Source organism: Mesoplodon densirostris, chromosome 2 (assembly GCF_025265405.1).
Source record: "Mesoplodon densirostris isolate mMesDen1 chromosome 2, mMesDen1 primary haplotype, whole genome shotgun sequence".
Classification (NCBI taxonomy): domain Eukaryota; kingdom Metazoa; phylum Chordata; class Mammalia; order Artiodactyla; family Ziphiidae; genus Mesoplodon; species Mesoplodon densirostris.
In genome coordinates this window covers 126,421,894-126,448,521 of record NC_082662.1, presented here as the reverse complement: position 1 = coordinate 126,448,521, position 26,628 = coordinate 126,421,894, and the positions used below count along the sequence as shown (strand labels likewise).

At 37.8% G+C, this 26,628-nt stretch overlaps 1 protein-coding gene and 1 non-coding gene across 2 annotated transcripts in view; both read left to right on the top strand.

The window, feature by feature from the left end:
- The window catches only part of EFCAB2 (EF-hand calcium binding domain 2), a 128,619-nt gene that overhangs the window by 70,663 nt on the left and 31,328 nt on the right, over positions 1-26,628 (top strand). The gene's annotated exons all lie outside the window — the stretch shown is intronic.
- LOC132484746 (U6 spliceosomal RNA) lies at positions 25,755-25,860 on the top strand. The gene has a single exon (XR_009531299.1). It is a non-coding gene; the product is annotated as a U6 spliceosomal RNA (small nuclear RNA).

Sequence of the window (26,628 nt, the reverse complement as noted above, 5' to 3'; positions counted from 1 at the left end):
CATAACCACTGGACTGCCAGGGAACTCCCAGGACTAAGTGCTTTAAATATGAGCTAAACTGAATGAACAATAGGAGGTTTTATGTATGACAAATTGCAGCTACAGTCGTCCCCCGGTATGTACAAGGGATTGGTTCCAAGGCACACCCCGACTCCTCCCCGACTCACCCCCAACCCCTCACCCCTCGAGGATACCAAAATCTAGGGATGCTCAAACCCCTTATAAAAAGTGGCATAGAATTTGCATATTACCTACCTACATCCTCCTGTATATTTTATTTTTTATACATAAATTTATTTGTTTGTTTGTTTATTTATGGCTGCATTAGGTCTTCGTTGCTGCACGCGGGCTTTCTCTAGTTGTGGTGAGCGGGGGCTACTCTTTGTTGCGATATGTGGGCTTCTCATTGTGGTGGCTTCTCTTGTTGCAGAGCACGGGCTCTAGGTGTGCGGGCTTCAGTAGTTGTGGCTCACGGGCTCTTGAGTGCAGGCTCAGTAGTTGCGGCACTTGGGCTTAGTTGCTCCGTGGCATGTGGGATCTTCCGGACCAGGGTGCGAACCTGTGTCCCCTGCAGTGGCAGGCGGACTCTCAACCACTGCGCCACCAGGAAGTCCCTCCCGTATATTTTAAATAATCTCTGATTACTTATAGTACCTAATACAGTGTAAATGCTATGAAAATAGTTGCCCGTGGCATGTGGCAAATTCAGATTTTGCTTTTGGAACTTTCTGCGTTTTTTTCTCCCAGTATTTTAGATCTGTGGGTGGTTGAATCTTCGGATGTGGAACCCATGGATACGGAGGGCTGACTGTATATGTATTCCTTAGTTTCTCACACCTGAAGGTACAAGGTGTGATTACAGGAAAGGAGAGTGATAAGTGCAGCCAGCTCCATTACCTTATAGTAACACCTTACAAAGTTTTGTTTGGTACCTCAACTATGTTTATGGGCTTTACTGCAGTGGATAGGGTAGAGAATGGAGTTAACTTCCAGCACTGCAACTATAGTCGGCCTTGTGGGAGGCTTGGCTCAGCCATTGTCGGGGAAGTGTGAGGGTAAAGTGCAGGGCTGAGCACTGTACAGCTCCAAGTGGCACCAGCCTCACTGTATGCATTGTGAATGACACTCCGCAGTGTGAGTATCCTAGCGGGAAACTGGGTGGGACAGTAGTGGTGGTTGATAGGGTTTGGGATGGGCTGGGGAGCTTGCGACTCTTGCCTGCAAGTTGAATAACTAAATATATGGATGGCACGTGCCTTTACCTCAGACCTCTCACTGGAGCGGAAGGGTTCTCCTGGGGAAGGAGAGGAGGGGTATTGTCAGAGAAGTCAGGGGAGTGCAAGAAGAACCAGGATAGCTTTATGAAAGAGAGGGGAAACAGAGAAGGGGAACCAGCATTTACTCAAGCCTTGCTCTCTGATGTCTACTTGTAGTTGGGTGCTAAGGGTTTTTGTGTACATTACCTCATTTTAGTCTTTTTATTGGTACAGTAAGGGTTGGCATCTCCAGTTTTTGGAGACTAGGAGAAGGTAAATAGTTTGCTCAAGGTCATGTCAGCATTTCTCTAATTCGGTGTCTTGCTGGGCTGTGTCGCCCCCTCCCTCCCTGCTCCCCTCCACCCCACCCTTCATGGACTTCATGGGCTCATCTCCTGCTTTGAGGCTTCCTGAAAGTAGCAGTGAGGAGAAAATTTCCCAAATCCCTTAGAGCAGTGATGCCAGGCCTTTTTTTGATAGAAGGGCCAATTCAGGGGAAATAAACATGTTTAGGGGATGCATCTTTTACCCATTCAGAATTAAAATAATTGTACCGAGGCCCCGAGGAAAAGTGTATGTTCTTAAAATGTCTACTTTATAAAATAAAGTTACTAAGAAAATTGGCATTGTTTTTAGCACTAAAATATGAATGCTAAGCATATCTGAGTGGTAGGAACATGGATGAATGCAGTTTCTAGTCTATACTTCTGCTAATTTGTATAGCCCTTTAAAGTTTACAGTGAGTGTTCTCATGCTGCAGGTATCATTACTCTCCACTCTTCATAAATCAGAAATTAAGGACCAAGAAGCAGAATGACTTGCCCAAGCTCGAACAGTAGACTAGCCACAGAGTTGAAACTCAAATTAGGTTCTTCTGTTTGGGGCAGCTGTACCACAGCCCTGGGAGAGGCCTGGGGATGCAGTGCTGAATAAGGTCTGGTCCTGCCTTGCCCAGCCTCTGCAGGCTCCTCTATTTGTAAAAACAGTGTATCTAGCTAGAATTTATTTTGGCATATGATTAAAAGTGAAGGTCTAAATAGATTTTGTTTCAAATTGCTAAACAGTTCAGTTTATTGACTTCTTGAATTATTAGATCCCCTTTATAACGTACTGCATTTTCTATAATTCAGTCTAATTTAGGCTATGTATTCTGATCTATTGCCTTACCTCCCGATCATATATACTAGGACAATCCTATATTAATTGCTATCAATTTATAGTATGCTTTACTATCTGATAGAACGAGTCTCTTTATTACTCTTCTTTTTGAAAATTTTAATTAAGAATTGAAGGCAGTATTCTGTGTAGATTGAATGGTGTAAGGAGAGGTCTGAATGGAGTAAGAGTTCCAGAGACAGACATAATAGCTCGGTTTGGAAGAGACAGCTGTTCCTTGAGAAGCTTGCAGGGCATTTGGCTATTCCTGCCCTAAGGTGCTTGATCCCTCAAGTGATGCTGTTTCCCTTGAAGGGCAGACTAGCACCCCTTACCTCTGCTTTGCATGAATTAAAAGATTTAATTTGAAATTTTAGCACATTAGGTGGAGTGGAGGTCTGGTATTGTGACTGCCAGGCAGCTAGTGGGTTTTTTTTAATCATTATGTAAAACATTATGAAATGGACCCCTGCTGCTTTCCTCCTGGCTCTGAGGGGCAACCCTGGGGATTAGAATCAGACTTTCTGGGTTCATTCCTAGCTTTGTGACTGTAATTTATTTATTCTCTCTGTGCCTCAGTTTTTACATTTGCCACATAGGATTGATGTAAGTAAGTAGTTCTCAAAATGGTTTGGATACCCCTGTGTATCCGCAGGACTCTTTCAGGGGTCTGTGAAATCAAAACTATTTTCATAAAAAATCTGAGACAGTATTTGCTATTTTCATTCTCATTTTTCACAAGTGTATATTGGAGTTTTTCAAAAGCTACATGTGTGATATTGTAACAGATTGAATGCAGAACCAGATATGAGAATCCAGCTGCCTTCTGTTAAGCCAGACATTAGATTTGCAAACATGTAAAACAGTGCCATTTTTCTAATTAAATTTATTTTTTGTTTTGGAAAATATAGTTATTTTTCATAAAAATTTTATTTATGTAGGCATATAATAGGTTTCTCATTATTTCTAAATGAATTAGTAAATAAATATTTTTAAACTTTCAGGTTTACTTTTTAGTATGGTAAATATAGATAAATATAACTCACACAAACAAAAGCTCTTTGTGAGTCTGAATAATTTTAAGCGTGTAAAAGGGGTTCTGAGACCAAAAAGTTTGAGAACAGCTGTTGTCAGTGGACATTTTTAAAGCTCTTAGAACAATTTTAACTTGGAACGAATTAGTTTGGGATTTAAAGCTTAGAACAGTATTAGCTAGTATTATTATTCTACTTTATATTCTTGAAGTACATAATTTAGATTTGTTTTCCCTCTATTTAATCTGGATTAGCAATGTTATAAGTCTCATAAGAACTTTTTACTTATATCTGGGTGTTCTGCTTTGATCTTTTAAGTTCTGAAGCAGTTCATTTTATTTTCCATTTTCCTTGTTAAATAGTTTTTGAAGGTTGCATCTTGAAAAACATTGAGGCAAGTTTTCAGTAGCATTAATTAGGGGCATTTTTATTTTGCCTCATACAAAACGTAGACCATAATACATTTTTACGTATATACATTATCCTGCTCTATGTTCAGATTTTAATCAATAGGTGTGATTGAAAATTAAATTTTTGAATAGATAATATATACACATGGGGTAAAATTCTAAAGGTACAAAAAATATATAGTGATAGGTAAATCTCTTCACTTAGCTATCTGGTTCCCCTTTCTAAAGGCAGGATTTATTATGTTTCTCTAATTCTTCCAGAGATAGTCCACGCAAGTACAAGTGTTTGTATGTATGTATGTATTTTTATTGTGGTAAATATACATAACATAAAATTTACTGTTTTAACCTTTTTTTTTTTTTTTTTTGCGGTACGCGGGCCTCTCGCTGTTGTGGCCTCTCCCGTTGCGGAGCACAAGCTCCGGACACGCAGGCTCAGCGGCCATGGCTCACGGGCCCAGCCGCTCTGCGGCACGTGGGATCCTCCCGGACTGGGGCACGAACCCGTGTCCCCTGCCGCTCTCAACCACTGCGCCACCAGGGAAGCCCTGTTTTAACCATTTTTAAGTGTATAATTCAGTGGTATTGAGTACATTCACATTATTTCTATCCATCTCCAGAACTTTATTTTCCCAAACTGAAACTCCATACCCTTTAAACAATAACTCCCCATTCTCCCCTCTCCTAAGCTCCTGGCAACCACCATTCTACTTTCTATCTTTATGAGTTTGAGTATACTAGGTACCTCATGTAAGTGGAATCATACAGTATTTGTCCTTTTGTGTCTGGCTTATTTGACTTAGCATAATGTCTTCAAGGTTCATCCATGTTGTAGCATGTATCAGAATTCCATCCCTTAAGGCTGAATAATATTCCACTATGTGTATATAACACATTTTGTTTATCCATCCATCTGTCCACAGACATTTGGGTTGTTTCCACCTTTTGGCTATTTGAATAACGTTGCCGTGAACACTGAAGTATAGCTGTCTTTTCAAGTCCCTGCTTTTAATTCTTTGGTTGTGTAACCAGATGTAGAATTGCTAGATCATGTGGTAGTTCTATGTTTAATTTTTTGAGAAACCACTGTACTGTTTTCCACAGTGGCTGTTCCATTTTACATTCCCACCAGCGAAGCACAGGGCTCCAGTTTCTCCACATCCTTGCCAATAAATTTTGTTTTTTAAAATAACCATCCCAATGGGTATAAAGTGGAATCTTGTGGTTCTGATTTGCATTTCCCTAATGATTATGATATTGAGCATATTTTCATGTACTTATTGGCCATTTGTATATCTTCTTTGGAGAAATGTCTACTCAAGTCCTTTTCCCATTTTTAAACTGGATTGTTTGTTTTTTTGACATTGAGTTGCAGAATGTGTGTATATTTTTACCGTAAGTGGTGAGATATTATATAAATCACTATGCACTTTGCTTTTTTCACCTATAAATATATTTTGGTGACTATTCTTTATTAGTACATAAAGAACTTCCTCATTTCATTGTTTGGATGAACCATAATATATTGAATTAATCTACCCTTGATGGATATTTAGGTTGTTTCTAGGCTTTTGCTACAACAGTCCATGTTGCAAAGAATATCTGAGTATGCACGTCATTTTGCAAAATTGAGATTTTTCTCTAGGATAAATTCTTGGAAATACGTCAAATTGCATGAATATTTTTGGTAGGTGTTGCTATCTTGACAATATATTCTCTCACATCATTATACAAGCATGCCTATTTCCCCACTCCCTCTTAAAGTTTAATTATCAAACTTTAGGACTTTTGCCAATCTGATATGTGAAAATTAGAAACTCAGTGTTAATTTTCATTTCCCTAATTATAGATATCTTTTTGCATGTCTAAAGACAATTTGTATTTTCCTTTGTTTGAACTGGCAGTTCATGACCTTTCCCCATTTTTCCATTTAGTGATTTATCTTTTTTTTTTTTTTTTTTTTTTCCGGTATGCGGGCCTCTCACTGTTGTGGCCTCCCCCGTTGCGGAGCACAGGCTCCGGACGCGCAGGCTCAGCGGCCATGGCTCACGGGCCCAGCCGCTCCGCGGCATATGGGATCCTCCCAGACCGGGGCACGAACCCGTATCCCCTGCATCGGCAGGCGGACTCTCAACCACTTGCGCCACCAGGGAGGCCCTGATTTATCTTTTAATACATGAAAGATCTTAGCCTTAGGCTGTGAAATGTATGCCATCTATTTTTTGACTATTTCTACTTTCATGTATTCAGAAAGTTTAGAAAAATTAATCATATGACACACCTTGTGAGTATGGATTTAATTTTTGGAAACAAAAGTCATTAGAGTAGTTTTAATAAAATAAATTTAAGTTACCCTGAATAAAGCTAGTTTGGTAAAAAGTAAAACCCACTCCACAAGGAATACCCCTAAAGTAAGGAAGCTTGAGAGTTTCCTGGTGGTCCAGTGGTTAGGGTTTGGTGCTTTCACTGCCATGGCCCAGGTTCAGTCCCTGGTTAGGGAACTGAGATCCTTCAAGCTACGCAGCGCAGCCAAAAAGAAAGGAGTAAGGAAGCTAATTTTTCCATGTAGCTGATAAATTTAATTTGAAAGTAGCTCTAATCTTGTATACAAACATATCTCGTTTTTTATAATCTATGTTCTTTTCATCTTTGATTCTAGCAATAAAAGTACACTAGAAGTCAATAGAGTCAGTTGCTGGCTCTATCAGTGATTTTTACAATAGGCCGCCTCTTTTTATTTCATTTTGCTTATTTATAAAATTGCAATAATAATACCTGCATGACTTAAGCCACAAAAATATTGAGTATCAAGTGAAAAAATATGACTTTTGAAAAGTATAAAGTTAGATCAACATATATTTTTAAACACTCAATTTTAATCAATTCCAGAACAAACTGATACTCAATAATTTGGTGAACAAAAGTGAGGTAGGGTCCAATGCTGGTTTTAAAAGTTCTAGTCTTTCCGTTTTCTCCAAACAGATCCCTCTGAGCCGTTCCTAAGCTTCAGTGCTTTTGCAGAGTGACCTTATTATTAGTATTCCACACTATCTTGTGTTTATTTTATACCTGCTGCATCTATAAGAGTTTCTTCCTAATATTTTCTTGTTTTTTTTTAGTCTTAGGCAAACTTTATGCAGTCTAGCAGCCTCAGGTATCATTTTGCTAATGCAGAGAGTCTCTTTTTCACAGCTTTCATCTCAACTCAGCATGAGTCTCTGGGGGCATGCAACACCCAGTATTCATTTGTTTTACTGATAAGGAGACAAGTTTCTGAAGCAGTTGGCAAGAACCTTAAGTGTATTAGAACTTGTCTAAACTTCAATAAGATATAGGTAATAAGAACCTTTTTGTAATGATTTAGAAATAACTCTTCCTAAGAGGACTGGAGGTGCCATAAATATTACTTCTACTTCTTCACTTTTTAAAATTTATTTATTTATTTATTTATTTTTGGCTGCGTTGGGTCTTTGTTGCTGTGCATGGGCTTCTCAATGTGGTGGCTTCTCTTGTTGTGGAGCATGGGCTCTAGGCGTATGGGCTTCTGTAATTGTGGAACACGGGCTCAGTAGTTGTGGCTCACAGGCTCTAGAGCGCAGGCTCAGTAGTTGTGGTGCACAGGCTTAGTTGCTCTGTGGCATGTGGTCTCTCCCTGGACCAGGGCTCGAACCCATATCCCCTGCCTTGGCAGGCAGATTCGTAACCACTGTGCCACCAGGGAAGTCCAACTTCTTCACTTTTAATACTATTTTTGAAGAGAAGTTAATACAACATTTCACAATTCATTTTTATCAGGTAGTAAAAAGTGTGAGCAGTGAGGAGAAATGGCATGGACAATTTCCCCAAGCAATTATTACCTGAGAAAGCTTGGAGCCACTCAAAGAGCTTTTGAAAAACTGAATAGGTAAATGAGCCTGCATTTTGTGGAATGGAAAAGTATATTATAAAAGAGGAATGGGGGCCTCCCTGGTGGCGCAAGTGGTTGAGAGTCCGCCTGCCGATGCAGGGGATACGGGTTCGTGCCCCGGTCTGGGAGGATCCCATATGCCGCGGAGCGGCTGGGCCCGTGAGCCATGGCCGCTGAGCCTGCGCGTCCGGAGCCTGCGCGTCCGGAGCCTGTGCTCCGCAACGGGGGAGGCCACAACAGTGAGAGGCCCGATACCGCAAAAAAAAAAAAAAAAAAAAAAAAAAAAAGAGGAATGGGATTGTTGGACCCACAGACCCCTTGATAGGGAATGAATTTTTATAATTTTATTCATACAAAGATAATTCACACACATGAATAAAAAAATGATGAAATAAGACTACGTGAGTAACTTGGATAAATTTCAAAAATAATGTTGAGTTTAAAATATTGCAAAAGGAAGTGAACATTATGATAACCGCATAATGTAAATTTTAAATATACAAAGTGATAGTCTATTGTTTATGAAGACAAATACATGCCTGAGAGTGATAAACATTATCCTTAGAATAGTGGTTGAAGATGGAGGGAGAGGGATGAAGAGTGGAATTTTAGTTGTTTCTGCAATATTTTATTGTTAGGGAACAAAATCTGAAGCAAATAAATGTGGCAAAATGTTAACTTCTGTTAAAGCTTGGTATTGGATATAAGGCTCTCTGTAATTTTTTTTTTTTTCGGGGAGGAGGCGCACCGAGTGGCTTGTGGAATCTTAGTTCTCTGACCCGGGATTGAACCCAGGCCCTTGGCAGTGAAAGCGCAGAGTCCTAACCGCTGGACCGCCAGGGAATTCCCTGTAATATTTTTTTCTGTACTTTTCTCTGAAATAGTTCACAATTATACATAACAATAAATATTTTTAAAGAGTGGTTTATATCTTATTTCACCATCTCACTTTGAAGTCGCTTTGTAAAAAATTGGTTTGCTTGTAATAGTCCTTCTGATGAACTGTGATTAAAGAATCATGAAAGAAAGTTTAAAAAAATTATCCCGAATTCCACCTCTTGAAATAACAATTATTAATGTCAGGGAACTATTATTCTAGATCTTTTTTATCCACGTATAATAGGATAAATGGATAAAAGGGTGGGGAGTTAATAAGAAAGAAGGAAGGAGGAAAGGGAAGGAAGGAAAAAGAAAGAAATGATGGAAGAAAAAAGTCTAGCGTATAATCTCCACAAGGACAGGGGTTTCTGTCGTTTTGTTCACTGCTGTATTTCAACACCTAGAACTGTGTTTGGCACGTAGTAGATCACCAATAAAACTTATTAAATAAATGAAGAGACTATTCCTATAAAAATAAGATCACAATAATCATGCTCTTTAAAAATAAAAGTTAATTTTACTTGAATGTAACACAAGAAAAAAATTAATTTAAATTGAAGAAATTGTGTAACCTCAAATGTTTGTTAGCCATGAGAGACATTATTTATGTTAAATTCAGAAAAGATAACAAGAAAAACATTAACAGGTTGTAGTCACTGTGTTTTTGAAAAAAACTACCCATTTCAAATATAAAAGTATCAGTTGACTTCCTGCTGTAGAAGATGAGGGTGTTAGTACTTTCAACATTCCTTCTACTTTTTCTCCCTCAGGCCCCCCCCACCCCAGTTTATCTTAGGTATGTTATTAATATTTTTACATTGACAATGTAGAATGTTCATACTTTAGTATTCATGCAATCTTTTAGTATATTTTTCCCGCAGTTCAATGGAATTTCTGCTAACCACCATTTCCTCCTCCATCCTTGAATTCTTTGATTTATTTCTGTTGTCTAGATTCTCTTATTTGTTTGTTTGTTTTTTTAGAAAGTGCTCATGGGTATTTTTCCCTGAGTTCTTTCATCTTTATTTTATTTTTTAAATTTTTATTTTATATTGGAGTATAGTTGATTTACAATGTTATATTAGTTTCAGGTGTACAGCAAAGTGATTCAGTTATACATATACATATATCTATTCTTTTTCAGATTCTTTTCCCATATAGGTAATTACAGAGTATTGAGTAGAATTCCCTGTGCTATACAGTAGGTCCTTGTTGATTATCTATTTTATATATAGTAGTGTGTATATGTTAATCCCAAGAGTTCTTTCATCTTTAAAACATTTGCTTTTATTTGAATACTTTGTATCTAAATGACATTTTATAAACTTATATTATTATTTTTAATGGCTACAAGGCATTTCATAGTTTGACATATCTCCTAATTTTGGAAATTTGGGTTATTTGTAATATTATGTTACCATTGTATCAAGGCTAAAATTATTCATGTGGAATTGTTCAAAGATTTTATCCCTTTCCTAGAATGCCAAAAAATAAATCCTGTAAGCTCAAATTATTTTTTACCTTTTCCTAAAGAGGAAGATTTTTATTATTGTTGCTGGCAGGTAGGGTATTTTGATCTACATAATTAAATTTTGACAGTAGGATGGTGGAGAGGATAAATAAGAAACTGCTATGGTCTGAATGTTTGTGTTCACCCAAGTTTCATATGTTGAAATCCTGCCCCCCAGTGTGATAGTGTTTAGAGGTGGGGCCTTTGGGAGGTGCTTATGTCATGAGGGTGGAGCCCTCATGACTGGGATTAGTGCCGTATAAAAGAGACCAGAGAACTAGTTCATCCCTTCCACCATGTGAGGTTACAGCAAAAAGATGGCTAACTAGGAAGCAGATTCTCACCAGACACCAAATCTGCCTGTGCCATGACCTTGAACTTCCTAGCCTCCAACTGTGAGAAATAAATATATGTTGTTTATAAGCACTCAGTTTGTGGTATGTTGTTATAGCAGTCTGAACAAAGACAGAAACTCACTCTATGAGATTGAAAGAAGAGTTTGTTAAAGATGTTAAAGGAGAAAGTAAGATTTGAGGGAGAGCAGTGGATCTTAAACAGTTATAGGATATGAAGAGAATAATCAGGAAAGGGAGTTAAAATTTGTTTTGAAAAATATTTTTGAATAGGTAATATATTCACATGGTTAAAAATTCAAAGAGAACAAAGTACAGAGAAAAGTCCCTCTAAGCCCCTTCCACCAGCCATTCAAAACCCCTCCAAACTATACTAACAATGAAAGTACTAGTTTCTAGGGATCACCCCAGAAATATGCTATGTATATACAAGGAAATGCATATATATTATTTTCTTGCCCCTCCCTTTTTTTTTACTCATACAGTTACATTTATAGTATGATAATGTTCTCATGGGATGGGGTCAAACCTGTGCTGAAGTTTATTTTTATGGCTTCTCAGTGGCATTCAGGAGTCTGGAATGGATGTAGTTCTCCAGTTAATCTTAGGCTGAGTGCATAAATGTATTGGAGGGCATCAGAAAGGGTGTGGGATTCTAGGTATCCCTGTAAACTATGTCTCAGGCTTTATAGATGGAAGTGGATTAATATGATGGCATTGTGACATAAAAATAACACTTGGGTTCGGGCTATCCTGTTCAGGGTACTTAATTGCCTGTTTTTATAAAGAAGACTCTTTTTGTATTTTATCTTTGGAGGTCAACTTTTCTTGACTCTGGATTGTAGGTATCTGTCTGTTGTACTTATTGTTATTATCTAGATCAGGTGCAGGGTTTGCTGTGTGTCCACAAAAATTGGGAGCCAGAGGCTCTCTGAGTATTGGTGATCTCAGGGAGTGTACTTCCTGGGGCCTCTGGGTGTGTACCCTCTGTTGCTCCCAAGTTCGTACTTCTGTGGCCTCAACCTGTTCTCTTTAACATCGAAATAAAATATTGGTTTCCATTTGAAAACTGTCAGCATTATTAAATGTGGAAGACTTGATGCAAATGCATAACAAAGGACAGTTCATGGCAGTATCTTCATTAGCTTTGAAAGTTAGAGGGGACGCACCCAAGAAGCATTACTGTCTGCTCAGATAGCCACAGGCGTGTTTGGAAATCTGGCTCCCTGTCTTCATTCTGTTGGTTGCACTCTTTCCGGTTGCATGGGACCAGATAATCTTTTAAGTTTTCTTAGTTACTGAAGGGTATTGTAAGGATCTATTTGGAAATAAGTGATATAAGAAGTAATTATTTCTTATAATCATAAGGAATAAGCAAAAAACTGACTGTAGTTCATTCAACCTCTTAGCTCACTGGAGCGACATTTGTTGCTGTTAAGGGAACACAGGGCACTAGTGTTTCAGCAGTCGCTCTGTGACTCCACTTCAAGTCCACTTCTGATAGCCTAACATGCTGGTGATTTGACTCATACACTTCTTTTTAAAATTTTTATTTTATACTGGAGTATAGTTGATTTACAATGTTGTGTTAGTTTCAGATGCTAGTTTCAGCAAAGTGATTCAGTTATACATATACATATATCTATTCTTTTTCAGATTCTTTTCCCATATAAGTTATTATAGAATATCAAGTAGAGTTCCCTGTGCTATGCAGTAGGTCCTTGTTGATTATTTTATATATAGTAGTGTGTATATGTTAATCCCCAACTCCTAATTTAGTGCCCCCCACACCTTTCCCCTTTGTTTACTCATATACTTCTATTCCCTCTCTTCCAGATTCTTATTCCTACTTTGCTACTGACTAATTTAACCTCCGCTGTGTGTCTCCTGTCCCTTTGCTTCTACTGACTCATGGCTTCTGATGCCTTCTGATTCTGCTGTTTTCTCTCTCTGTGTTATTCCTCTTCATGTCTCTTTCATCTGTATCTCTATCTGTTTTTCTTCCTTTAAAACTCCCAAGGAAGAAGAGAGAAAAGTCCACTTTGGCTATTTGTCAATATTGAGTAGAGAGTGCGTTTGTTGAGCAGTGCTCTTACAGTAGACAACTTCATAGGCCTCTCTTGTAGGCCTATAGAGAGAGAGATCATTTTTTGGTTAAGTAACCATCTCTGCTTAAAGCAGCTGTGCCTAAGGAGGTGGATCAAATGGTACAAAACATAACAATATTTACACTAAGAAACTCTCAGGAAGACTGTGGATCTTTCAGGTACCTTACTGCCTGTCTGGTATGGTGACCCCCAAATCCTGATGAGGTTGTATAAGCCTAATAATAGGCCATTCCAACCCAATTTCTAGGCCACTTGGAACTCTGTGATAAACTCACTGGTTTCTTAACACCCCCTTTCCCTGATAGTGCTAGTGATTCATGTCATTTTGGTCGACTGTGGTGGAGATTGGGTGGTCTAATTCTGTTTGCTCTCTTCCTGAACATGGACTAAACTATAATTCCTGGAATCTCTTGCAGATACAGGGAGGCTGGGAATTATGACTGAGTTTTGGCCAATGGGATGTAGGTGGAAGTGATGTGTGCCACTTCTAGGCCAGATCCATAAAAACCTCCACGTGTGATCTTTCAGGCTTTTTTCCCTTCTAGCTTGATACAGGCAAGCAGAGTGAAATTGGAAGTCATGTATTGAAAATGATAGAACCAGAAGATAGAAGGAGCTGGGTCCCTGAATGATTTTTTGGAGGAAAGCCACCTATTGATCAGGAAAACTCATTTTGAATTTAATATAAGCCACTTTTATGACAATAGTATTATGCCACTGGATGTTGGTGTTTGTTATAACAGTGACCATTATCCTCACAGATTGTCCTCATTGAATTTTCTTCACAGGAACTCAAGGAAGGCTTTGGGGCCCCTAGGTATCTTACTAAGCTATGTCCTAGGCTGAATGAAGTTGGTTGATGGAGTGGCTCCTTCAGAGGGGGCTGCTGGGGTAGAGAAGAAGAGCCATCATTGTTTTGCTACTCCAGTCAAGCATGACATGAAGAATGTCTCCCTTTAAGACTTCTTCCACAAATCACAAGTTATGGATATCAGATACATTGTTTGAAATTGCCCCAAATTTATTTGGAGGTCAGTAGGCGTAACTAGTGGTTCCACCTTGAACACAGAGCAAGTAACTTTATCTAAACTGTGGTCAATTGCAGCAGTGAAATTGAGTGTTCTATGTATTATAGATAGAGTGAATGACAGGAAGTGCATCCATTTTATCTACAGAGATAATAAGGCAAGATGTCCAAATCTGTTCTTTCCCTGGGGGGAGGTGAGAAAGACTGGACAGGTATTGGTTCTATTCAGGTGGCTATGAAAGGGAGAAGATTCGCTTACAGTAGCAGGGTCCCAAGGAGCATGGGAATTCATTATTTTTGTCTTTGAAGGATTCAGAAACAAGTGTTTAGAGGTGCCACTGTATAATGCAGTAATGAAACCAGGCCAGAAGCCAGGCCATCAGCCCTGTAATTCAAGGCAGCTCTTGGTTTATTTAAAGGCATGGTAGCCTCACCAGCTCCTAACCCATTGCCGCCTTCTATTTTAGTTTTTGAATTACTGAGAAGTGGCACTCAAATGTCTACTTTTTTCTGAAAACTATTGATGCATTTTGTAATAGTTTCTAATCTTGAGAGCTCATTTTAGGCTTTCCTTTGCTAATTTAACTCTAGAAGTATTTATATTTTTAACTGAAAGCTTATAGTCTTGTCTCTCCTAAGTTATAAACTTACTAAAGACAAACCTATTTAATATTTGGGTTCTGTAACGTGTACAGGCTTGTCTGTCTATATACAGCAGAAGGTATGTAACTAGTTGTGAGGAGTTATTAGGAAATGCATGTGTAAAGGTGGGTTAGGGGCCAGAGAGTGAGTGAGTGTTCGCTGCCCTAAGGAGACTGGATTCAGTTATGTAGGCAAGATAAGTCCATAAATGTAGAGAATTGATAAGGCTAGACTCAGGTTTTTAGAAAGGAAATTAGCTACAGGATGGTGGGTAGGTTGACATGTGGACTACAGCAGTAGTTCCTAGTGCTGGGTGCACATTAGAATCACCTGGGGAGCTAAAAACCTGGGAAGCTAAAACACCACAGAAAAATGAGCAGATTTGAACCAGAGACTTGAAGAACAAATTTCAATGCTACAAAGTCTCACAGTAGCAGGTATAGACAAGGGTATATGGAGCAAGAGGGATTCCCATACTGTGCTCAAAGGAATCTTAATTAGAGCTTGGGAAAATTTTTGGATGACCATGTGTGTGCGGTGGCCTTACAGAGCTGTCCATAATAAGCCCCAATTGTTAGGACTGCAAGCGAAAAAACAGCATAGAGCTGCCGCTGAGAGCTCTCCAAGCTAACAAGGCCTGGTGGCTCTCCTGAGCACATAGCCTAAAGCCAGGCAGAAACAAGGATATCTCCACAGGGGCAGGCATGGATAGTGTAAGTGCCTTAGCCACACTCTCACAAGTAATGATTCCTTTCCATAACTAAGCTTTCTTTGGCATTCACCCTGATCTCTGTATTCTGCTGAGTTATCCTCTCCCTGAGGCAGTGAACTTGGAATGCCCTAGCTGCCTAGGTTGGGGGGAAGGGTACAAAGAATTATGGATGGAAAAGCCTCCATTATTATTCTAAACTACCCCACTGCACAAATGTCTCCCATATAAAAACAACAGTTAAAACTTCTACCCAGTAACCCCCACCCCAGCTAACGTTCCTTCGTTGTCTTTCTCTTCATAGCTAAGAATCTTAATTTAAAAAGGAGTTTGCTTTAGTGATAACCTTCACTCTGTTCATTCTTCAACATGCAGTTTGTAATTTGACTTCTATCTACCGACCCCATTCCCATTCTAACTGTGTTCCCTGAGGTCACCAATTGTCTTGTCCCTTGTTTTCCATGACATCTCCTTTTGTTTTCATCCAACATCTCCAACTCGACTCTTCTTCTTAGCTCCTTTTGGGGACAGCTCTCCCTCTATTTGGCTTATTAATGTCCACCAGAGTTTCATCTCCATCCATCTTTTTACTTTACATCCTTTCCTGGGAGATCTCATTCACACCCAAATTTGGAGCTCAACCTAGAAAAAATTTAAAGTCTATACACAATTCTTAGGTCAAAGGGGAAATTTTAGGACCATAAAATTGATAACTTCTTGAAAATAACTATAATGAAAATGAGATATGAAAATGGAAATGACATCAGAATCTATGTGATATAACCAAATCAAAACTCATTAAATGCCTATATCAAGAAAAATAAAGGCATAAAAAATGAATAGGACATTCAACTCAAAAAGCTAGGGAAAAAGGGTAAACTGAGAGAAAGCAAAAGGGAGGAATGAGAGAAGATAAAAACAGAATTAATGGGGCTGGAAATCAGGGAAATAGTAGGAACTAATAAATAAAATGAAAAGCTGTTTTTTGGTAAAAGGCTAAAAAAATAAACCAATGGCAATTTTTTTTTAAAGGAGGCACAAATGCACAGATGACTTTGTGGAAATAACCATCAAAACAGAAGAAATTTTAAAATATCATAAGAGAGTGGTTTGTACAACTTTATAAGCAAATTTGAAAATCTAGCTGAAAAAGGCAACTTCCTAGTTAAATATAATTTGTCAAAGCTTATCCTAGTCTTGTGTACCTGGATTGGAACACTTAATATTGTCAAGATGGCAAAACTCCCCAAATTAATCACCAGATTCAACACAATCCCTATCAAAATCCCAGCTGCCTTTTTTTTTCTTTCAGTAATTGACAGGCTGATCCTAAAATTCATATGGAATTGCAAGGGACCTAGAATAGCCAAAAACAATCTTGAAAAAGACGTTGATCTCACACTTCCTATTTCAAAATCTACATCAAAGCTACAGTAATGAAGACTCTGTGATACTGGCATATGGCATAAGGCTAGACATGTAGATCAGTGGAACAGAGTTGAGAGTCTAGAAATAAACCCTTACATTTATGGTCAATTGATCTTCAGCAAAGTTGGCAAGTCAATTCAATGGAGAAAGTATAAGCTTTGCAACAAATGGTGCTGGTACAACTGAATATCCACATGCAAATGAATGAAGCATACCATATACAAAACTCAACTCAAAATAGAGGAAGAAACATAAACTCTTGGAAGAAAACATAGGTGTAAATCTTTGTGACCAAGGATTAGGCAGTGGTTTCTTAGATAAGACATGTGAAGCATAAGCAACCAAGGGAGAAAAAATAGGTAAGTTGTATTTTAACAGAATTCAAAACTTCTGTGCTTCAGTGGACACCATAAAGAAAACAAAAAGACAACCACAGAATGGGAGAAAATATTTGCAAATTATATATCTGATAAGGGTCCAGCATCCAGAATATATAAGAACTCTTATATCTCAATAATAAAAATACAAATAACCCATTTATAAAGTCAGTAAAAGATTTGAATAGATATCTCTCCAAAGAACACATTTAATGGCTAATACACACATAAATATGTGCCAAACATCATTAGTTGTTAGGGAAATGGAAGTCAAAACCACAATGAAATACTACTTCAGATCTACTAGGATAATTTTAAAAAGTAAAGTAACAAATGTTGGTGAGGATGTGGAGAAATTACAACCCTCATGCTCTCCTGGTAGGAATCTAAAATGGTGCAGCCACTTTAGAAAACAGTTTTGTAGTTCTTCAAAAATATAAACATAGAGTTACCATATGACCCAGGAATTTCATTCCTAAGTATATACCCAAGAGAAATAAAAAAATATGTCCACATAAAAACTTGTGTATGAATGTTCATAACAGCATTATTCATAATACTCTCAAAGTAGAAACAATTCAAATTTCCATCAACTGATGAATGGATAAAGAAATGTGGTATATCCACATAATGGATATTATTCAGCCATAAAAAGTGAATGAAGTACTGATACATGCTACAGCATGGATGAACCTTGAAAGCATTATACTAAGTGAAAGAAGCCAGACAAAAAAAGGCCGTATATTGTATGACATATGAAATGTCTATAATAGGCAAATCCATAGAGACAGACAGTAGATTAATGATGGTGAGGAGGTAGGTGGGGAGGAGAATGAGAAGTGACTGCTAACAGGTATGGGGATACTTTTGGAGGTGATGAAAATGTTCTAGGATTAGTAGTGGTAATGGCTGCTCACCATTGTGAATATACTGAAAACCACTGAACTATACACTTTAAAAAAAGTCAATTGCCGAAAATAAAAAGCAAAACAAAGCAAACAAACAGAGAAACTGATCCCAGTAATGGTAGAAAATCTAAACACACTAAATTACATAGAATCGGTAGGCAAGTTTTCAAAGAGCTCTTTCTCAAAAAGGCTTCAATCCAGATGGTTTCATAGAATTTTTTCAAACCTAAAAATATTTTACTCCCAATGGTACTTAATCTCTTCTGGAAAATAGGAAAAGAAGAAAAACTTCCAAATTCTTTTACTGAAGTGACTATAATATTGATACCCAAAACTTAATAAAGATTGCATTAAAAAACCCTACAACACAATCTTACTTATGAACATCTATACAAAAATTATAAATAAAATACTTGCAACAAAATGCAATAGCATATTAAAGCAAAATGGGATTTATATCAGGAATGAAAGAATAGTTCTATGTTGGGAAGTGTATTAATGTATTTCATCATATTAGTAGACCTGAGAAGAAATAGCATAGGATCATATTTATAGATACTTAAGAGGCATTTGACAGACTTCAGCACACATTCATCATTTTAAAGACATGTATATCTTTAAAATACAGAGAGAGAGAAGGAAAGAGAAAGAGAAGAGGAGATTTATTTTAGGAATTGGCTCATGTAATTATGTGGGCCAGGAAGTCCCATGATCTGCCATCTGCAAGCTGGAGAATCAAAAAGCCAGTGGTGTAATTCATTCTGAGCCTGAAGGCCTGAGGACCAGGAGGATGGTTGTCCAAGGACAGGAGAAGATGCATGTCTCAACTCAAGCAAAGAGAACAAATTTGCCCTTCTTCTGCTTTTTTGTTCTATTCGGGACCTCAACAGATTGAATGATGCCCACTTAAGTTGGGGAGGGCAATCTTCTTTACTAGGTCTACAAATTCAAATGCTAGATTCTGGAGACACCCTGACAGATACACTCAGAAATAATGTTTTACCAGCCAACTGGGCATCCCTTAAACCCAATCAAGGTGACACATAAAATTAGCCATCACACTCAATGAAATAGATTTTGAGGAAATAGTTCCATAACATGAAATATGTATATCTCAGCCTAAAATCCAGTTTCTTACTTAATGAGGACACACAATCAGCATTTCCATTAAATTCAGGAACAAAATAAGAATATCCATATTCCCATTATTATTTAGTATTAGAGGATTTAGCCAGCAGTTAGACAAGTAATAACAAAGGCATAAATATTGGACACAAAATGGTAGACTGTAGAAAAGGTAGAAGAAAGAGAACTGTCTCTATTTGCAGATATGAAATCATGAAATATCTAGAAAACCCAAAAACTCAGTGGAAAAATTACTGCACAGAAAAATAAAGTTTAATGAAGTTGTAGGAAATGAATTTAATATACAGAAAGCAAAAGATTTCAGTTATACCAATAATGACCAGTTAGGTGATATAATGAAAGGTAAGACCCATTTACAATAGCACCAAAAAAGTTAAAATGTATAGACATAAATATAACAAAAAAATACAGTGCTACATTAGGAAAACCTGAAAAATATATAAAAATAGACTTGAACAAATGGAAAGACATACCGTGTTTTTGGATAGGAATACTTGAAATCACAAAGATGTCAAGTGGTCCTAAATCAACTTATAAACTTAATATAAATATGGCTAAAATACCAACAAATTCTTTTCTGGAGCTAGACAAGTGAATTTAATGTTCATATGAAAAAATAGATAAGCAGAATGGCCAAGAAAATGCAGATAAAGGAGAGCAAGGAGGTAAATTTAGCTTTATTTGATATTAAAACATATGACAAATCCTTTATAATTAAAAGAGTATGGCATAACAGACCAATGAAATAGAACAGAAAATTCAGAAATAGTCACAAGTGCCAGTGGAAAGGTAATACATGATATAGGTGACATCTCCAGTAAGTGGGGAAAAGATAGACTTAACAACTAGATAGCCATTTAAAAAAATATAAAATTAGGTCTGTACTTCAGGTTGTATACCAAGGTAAAGTCTATATGCAACAAAAATCTAAGTGTAAAACATAAAATCTTACAAGTATTAAAAAAAAATATGTGGATGAATTCCTTTATGAACTTGGAGTAGAGAAAATGACTCAAAATAAAATCCAGAAGTAAAAAGATTGACACATTCTGCTTAAAAGGTTTTTTTCAAGCTAAAAACATATTGAAAAATCAAGAGATAAATGACAACTTGAGAGAATGTTATATTGCAAATGGCTAAAATCCCTAATATGTAAAAGTGGTAACTCCTTAAAAATATCTGATTAACCAGAAATCTCCATTCTTTGCCCATAGAGAAAAAAGGAACTTAGTATGCCATTATTTTAAAATTTAATCTTTTTGATGTTTTTAAAAACATTTTATTTTGAAATTAATTTTAGAGTTACAGAAATGCAAAAATATTACAGAGTATTCCTGTGTATCCTTCAACCAGCTTCTTCTAATGGTCATATCTTATATAACTGTAGCACAGTTATCAAAATCAAGAAATTAACATTTGTTCAAAACCACGAACTCCACCTATAGATCTTAACTGATTTGTACCAGCTTTTCCACTAATCTCCTTTCTCTCTTCCAGGATCCAGTGCAGAATCCTATGTTGTATTTGGTTATTGTATCTCTTTAGGTCCTCCATTCTGTGACACTTCTTCAATCTTTCTGTCTTTCATGACCTTGATACTTGTGAAAAGTCTTGCTCAGTGATTTTGTAGAATGTCCCTCAGTTTGGGTATGTCAGATGTTTTGTCATGCATAGATTGAGGTAATGCATTTTTGGCAAGAATACCATAGAAGTGATTTTGTATTTTTCTCAGAGCACCATGGCTGGGGTACTTGATGTTGATATATCTCAGTGCTGATGTTAACCTTGCTCTCTTGGTTAAGGTAGTGTCTGCCAGGTTTTCCCCACTATAAGGTTGTTATTTTCCCCTTTGTAATTAGTAAATATCCTGGGGAGATATATCAAGGCCATGCAAATATCCTATTTCTCCTTAATATTTGCCCACTAATTTTAACATCCATTGGTTGATCTTATCCATAACAATGATTACTGTAGTGTTTGCCCAATGGTGTTTCAGTGTTATTTCTTAAGCTTTTTATTTGTTTGCTTTGTTTGGGCAGTGAGCAGCCATTTGGCAATGTTGAATTTGGAATTATTTAGCCCTTTTACAACAATGAAAAATGTTTTAGTCAATTAATTTAGTAAACATTTATTAAACCCTTGTTATAACCAAAGCATCCATGAGAAAAATGCAGAAGGCATAGTGATTCAGATCTGCATCCGAGTCTTCTTCTCTGTCACTACTTTTCATCCCAAATTACACTAACCACAATGATTTGTTCTAAGAAGGTATTATTGCAAAGAATGCTGAGAAACAGAATCTCGGGAGTCAGAGGATGGGGACCAGCTTCCAGGTCTGCTCCATACAAGTCATGTTCCTATAGGGTGGGTCAAGTGACTTCTCTGAGTTCCAGTTTCCTTATTTTTAAAGTGGGTATTATAATATGGATTGATGTGAGAATTAAATGATTGAATGTATAGAAAAGTATTCATTTATTATTCAACATATATTTACTGAGTCCCTATTAGGTGTGAGCTCCTTCTGAGTTGAAATACAGCAGTGAAAGGCTTCTGTCTTTATGGAACTTGTATTTTAGAAAGAAGAGACAGACAGTATACAAGCAAACAGATAAATAGATATAATTTCACATAGTAATAAGTGCTATAAAGTAATTAAAACAGGATGAGGTAATAAAATGTGCTATAAATGAAAACTAGGATGATGTATTAGAGAAGGAGGGGTGATTAGGTGGGATGGAACAGTTTAAACATTCTGGTCAGGGAGAGTTTCTCTGGAGGTAATTTTTGAGTTAAGATCTTTAAGATTAGGAGACAGCCATGTGATGAACTGGGGGAGAGCAAATATGAAGGCCCTATGAAGAGAAGGGGTTTGTGTGTTGGAGAAAAGCAAAAAAAACCAATGTAGCTGTGAGGAGAGTGGTATAAGATCAAGTCAGAAAGGTCAGCAGGGGCCAAATTATGTGGAGCCTTGTAGGTCATGAAAGTGAGTTTAGATTATCAGTGCATTGGAGAGCCACTGGAGGGTCTTAAGCAGAGGGAATGCGTGCTGTGATTTTCACTTTTAGAAGATTGTTCTGGCTGCCGTGAGGAGAATGCGTTGAGGTGATTGGTAAGAGCAGAAGCCGAATGACTACCTGAGGGCTATGGCAGCAGTCCAGGCAAGAACGGTGGTCAGAGAATGATGGTGGGAGTAGGAGTGTACTAATAATTATTATTCTTGTTATGGGCTGAATTGTTACCCCACAAGTTATGTCTCCAGTGCCCAGCACCTCAGGATATAATCTTATTTGAAGATAAGGTCTTTTTTTTTTTTTTTTTTTTTTTTTGCTGTACACAGGCCTTTCACTGCTGTAGCCTCTCCCGTTGCGGAGCACAGACTCCAGACACGCAGGCTCAGGGGCCACGGCTCACAAGCCCAGCTGCTCCGCGGCATGTGGGATCCTCCTGGACCGGGGCACGAACTCGCGTCCCCTGCATCGGCAGGCGGACTCTCAACCACTGCGCCACCAGGGAAGCCCCGAGATAAGGTCTTTAAAGAAGTGATTAAGTTGAAATGAGTGCATTAGGGCAGGCCCTAATCTAATCTGATTTGTGGCCTTACAAGAAGAAATTTGAACACACAGGGAGATACCAGGGATGCAGACACACAGAGGAAAGACCATGTGAGGACACAGCAAGAGGACAGGTATGTACAAGACAAGGAGAGAGGGCTCAGAGGCCTCAGAGGAAACTAAACCGGCCAGCACCTTGACCTTGGACTTCTAACCTCCAGAACTGTGAGAAAATAAATTTCTGTTCTTTAAGCCACCCAGTCATGGTATTTTGTTATGGCAGCTCTAGTAAACTAATACAGTTATGGTAATGATGATGGTGATGGTGATGGTGATTTTTTAAAAAAATTAATTTATTTATTTATTTATTTTTGGCTCTGTTGCGTCTTCGCTGCCACGTGCGGGCTTTCTCTAGTTGTGGCGAGCGGGGGCTACTCTTCGTTGTGGCGTGCGGGCTTCTCGTTGCGGTGGCTTCTCTTGTTGTAGAGCACGGGCTCTAGGTGTGCGGGCTTCAGTAGTTGTGGCACATGGGCTCAGTAGTCGTGGCTCGCGGGCTCTAGAGCACAGGCTCAGTAGTTGTGGCGCAAGGGCTTAGTTGCTCCGTGGCATGTGAGATCTTTCTGGACCAGGGCTCAAACCTGTGTCCCCTGCATTGGCAGGCGGATTCTTCACCACTGCACCACCAGGGAAGTCTGTGATTTCATGATAGTATTTATCACTGCCTAAAATTATCTCATACTTATTTGTGTGTGTGTGTGTGTGTGTGTGTACTTTCTGCTACCTGATTGTGAGTTCCATGGTTAGAGCAGGGACCTAGTCTATTTAATTCATGACAGTAACCACAGTGCTTAGGGCAGTGTCTGAGCCATAGCAGATGTAAAAGTAAAGATGTCATTAACTTATTTATTTATTGTATCTCTCTATATAATGTCCAATATTTTATAGAGCCTTTTTAAAATTAATACGCAGTAGATCCAGAGTTCCTTATTTGGAGGCTGTGAACTGTAGCTCATAGGAAACTATAAGAAATAACAGAAGGTTTTCAGAAAGCATATTTTAGCAGTGGAAGAATGATCCTCACTTATTATAGGAAACTTTGGAGAAAGAGGCCTTTTCTTTTTTCTCTTTTTTTTGGCCGTGCTGTGCAGCATGCTGGATCTTAGTTCCCCACCAGGGATTGAACCTGCGCCCCCTGCAGTGGAAGTGCAGTCTTTTTTTTTTTTTTAATTCAAGTATTTTATTCAGTGATTCAGTTACACATATATACATTATTTTTCGTATTCTTTTCTATTATGGTTTATCATAGGATATTGAATATAGTTCCCTGTGCTGTATAGTAGGACCTTGTTGTTTATCCATTCTACATATAATAGTTTGCATCAACTAATCCCAAACTCCCAGTCCATTCCTCCTCCACCCCCCTCCGCCTTGGCAACCACAAGTCTGTTCTCTATGTCTGTGAGTCTGTTTCATAGATAAGTTCATTTGTGTCATATTTTAGATTCCACATATAAGTGATATCATATGGTACTTGTCTTTCTGACTTACTTTGCTTACTGTGATAATCTCTAAGTCCATCCGTGTTGCTGCAAATGGCATTATTTCATTTTTTTTATGACTGAGTAGTATTCTATTTTATAAATGTATCACATCTTCTTTATCCATTCGTCTGTCGTTGGACGTTTAGGTTGTTTCCATGTCTTGGCTACTGCGAATAGTGCTGCGCGAAGTCTTAAGCACTGGACTGCCAGGGAAGTCCCGAGGCCTTTCTCTGAACAGAGTAGTTCTGTTAAATAAGGAGATGAGGCATTATTTCAGCTTCATGTCATGGCTTTGCCAAAATAAGCTTAGTCTGTGAAAAAATGCCTTCCACAAGGCCAAGGTCTTTGTTTTGTTTTCTATTCTACCTGACACATAGTAGTGTTCAAAAATATTTATTGAATAAATAAAAATCATTTTCAAATCCTACTTTGTTCCTTCTTATACATTTTTGAATTGCTTTAAACATTTTCTCATACTTAGCCTAGTGTCAGCTATTTCATAGAGGAGGTACAATATTTTGCCTATTCTTTTCTCCCTTAGAATTACAGTTATCCTGAATTAGGTTTTCACTTTGTGGTCTTTTTGACCTTAGACTGCCCTTAAGCTGAAGACTCACAACCTAGCTCAATGCCACTGGCTCCACCTTGCGTCAGGAACATGATACTGCACTCACCAAAACGCAGCCTACCAAGAGCCAGCCTGCCCCTGGCTAAACATCTTAAGTGGTCCAATTGCCGTATGTAAATTAAATGATGATGCCACTATTGGACAACCTTATTGTGACTCATTTGTTGTGAAATGATTTCACCTCCATATCTTCTACTCTGTATATAGTGCAGCTATGGAAACAAATTCTTAACCAAAGTTAAACCAGTATTTAACCAAAAAGGCTTTTGGAATTAGTTTGCAGTTCTTATCAATGTAAGAGAAATCTACTCTGATAAAAGAAATGTCTCTGCAGATTTTAAGGACTTTATTTTTTATAAATATATTTATTTATTTTTTCAGCTGCATTGGGTCTTCGTTGCTGTGCACGGGCTTTCTCTAGTTGAGACGAGAGGGGGCTACTCTTCGTTGTGGTGGACGGGCTTCTCATTGCAGTGGCTTCTCTTGTTGTGGAGCACAAGCTCTAGGTGGGGGATTTAGTAGTTGTGGCTCATGGGATCTAGAGCGCAGGCTCAGTAGTTGTGGCGCACGGGCTTAGTTGCTCCGCGGTATGTGGGATCTTCCTGGACCAGGGCTTGGACCCGTGTCCCCTGCCTTGGCAGGCAGATTCCTAACCACTGCGCCACCAGGGAAGTCCCTCATGGAATATTTAAAAAGTTACGAACACCAATTTTGGTAGGGCTTTCAGAGAAAATGAAAATCAGTTGTTTCACTTCAAGTTCTTAAAATCGGACTTCCCTGAAAAAAGTCCATGAAATTGATTTAAAAGGAAGAAAATTTTTCTTCCAAAGGAAAAAGTGTTTTGTTTTGTTTTTTTACATAGTTTGTATTCGTTTCTGGTTTGTGTATATGGTAGAACACAAGTGAGTTGGTCCTAACCGAACACAAGTGAGTTGGTCCTAACCGCGCTGGTTGTTCAGGAGATGCACCTGTCTAGAGATGGCAGGGCAGAAGTCACTTGACCTGTTGAATGATGTGGTTGGGACTCACAGGATCAGTGGTGTGCTGGAGTGAAATCACGTTGACTTGTACCAGCTCACAAGAACTGATGAGTAAGTTTTCAGGAATCCTGCAAGCCACTGTCAAAACCTAACTCATAAAAAATAAGTTATATAAACTTACAAGTAAATGACACTAAAAGCAAATGTGCTCGCGTGGGCAGCACTTAGGCTAAAATTGGAATGGTATGGAGAAATTAGTGTGGCTCCTGCACGAAGGTGACACACAAACTTATAAAGCATTCTATACTCTTCCAAGTTGTTCTATGTAAAATGTAAAATAAATATTTTTATTACCAGTGAAAAATAACAAAAGTAAATACTCAAAACTTACCACTTCCTAATTACTCTACTATGTTTTTGTCTTATTTATGCTCTGGAGATGACTTATGTCTCCTGTATGGTGAGGGTACCACGTGATGGTGTGCTATTGTGCATCTCTTCCCAGCTCCGCCTTGAGTGATGTCAGATTGGCATCTTTAAACTGACCGATAGAGATGCAAATGCTCCTGATCAGGGCTTTTCCTCCTGAGGAACCAGTTGACTACATGCACACTCCTGTACACACATGAGTTTGTTTATGCCTTCTCTCTCTCTCTACTCTTCCAAAAGCCTAACAGAAAGACTTTAGAAGAAATTATTAAAATTTAAAAACTGTTTTAATTTTATTTTACTACTTTGACGTCAATATGTTCTTAAATAGTTTTTTTAAAGGTGACTTTAATAATTTTAAGTACTTTAATAATTTTAATAATATTAAAATTATTTTAAAAGGTTAGTTTAAAATAATTTTCAATCAATTCACTTGATTCACAATCTTATTCAGTAGAAGTTAGATAGGTTAATCAGCCTTAATATTATATATAATTCTATCAATTACTTTCTTATTTCATATTTTTATTTCATTTTCTAGTTCCTGTCTACTGTCTTATTTTCTCTTATTTCTGAACTTCTCTCTTTTATTTTCATTAAGCTTTGACATTTCTATTCCTTGCCTCCTAAAACTATATTTTCACCTCTTT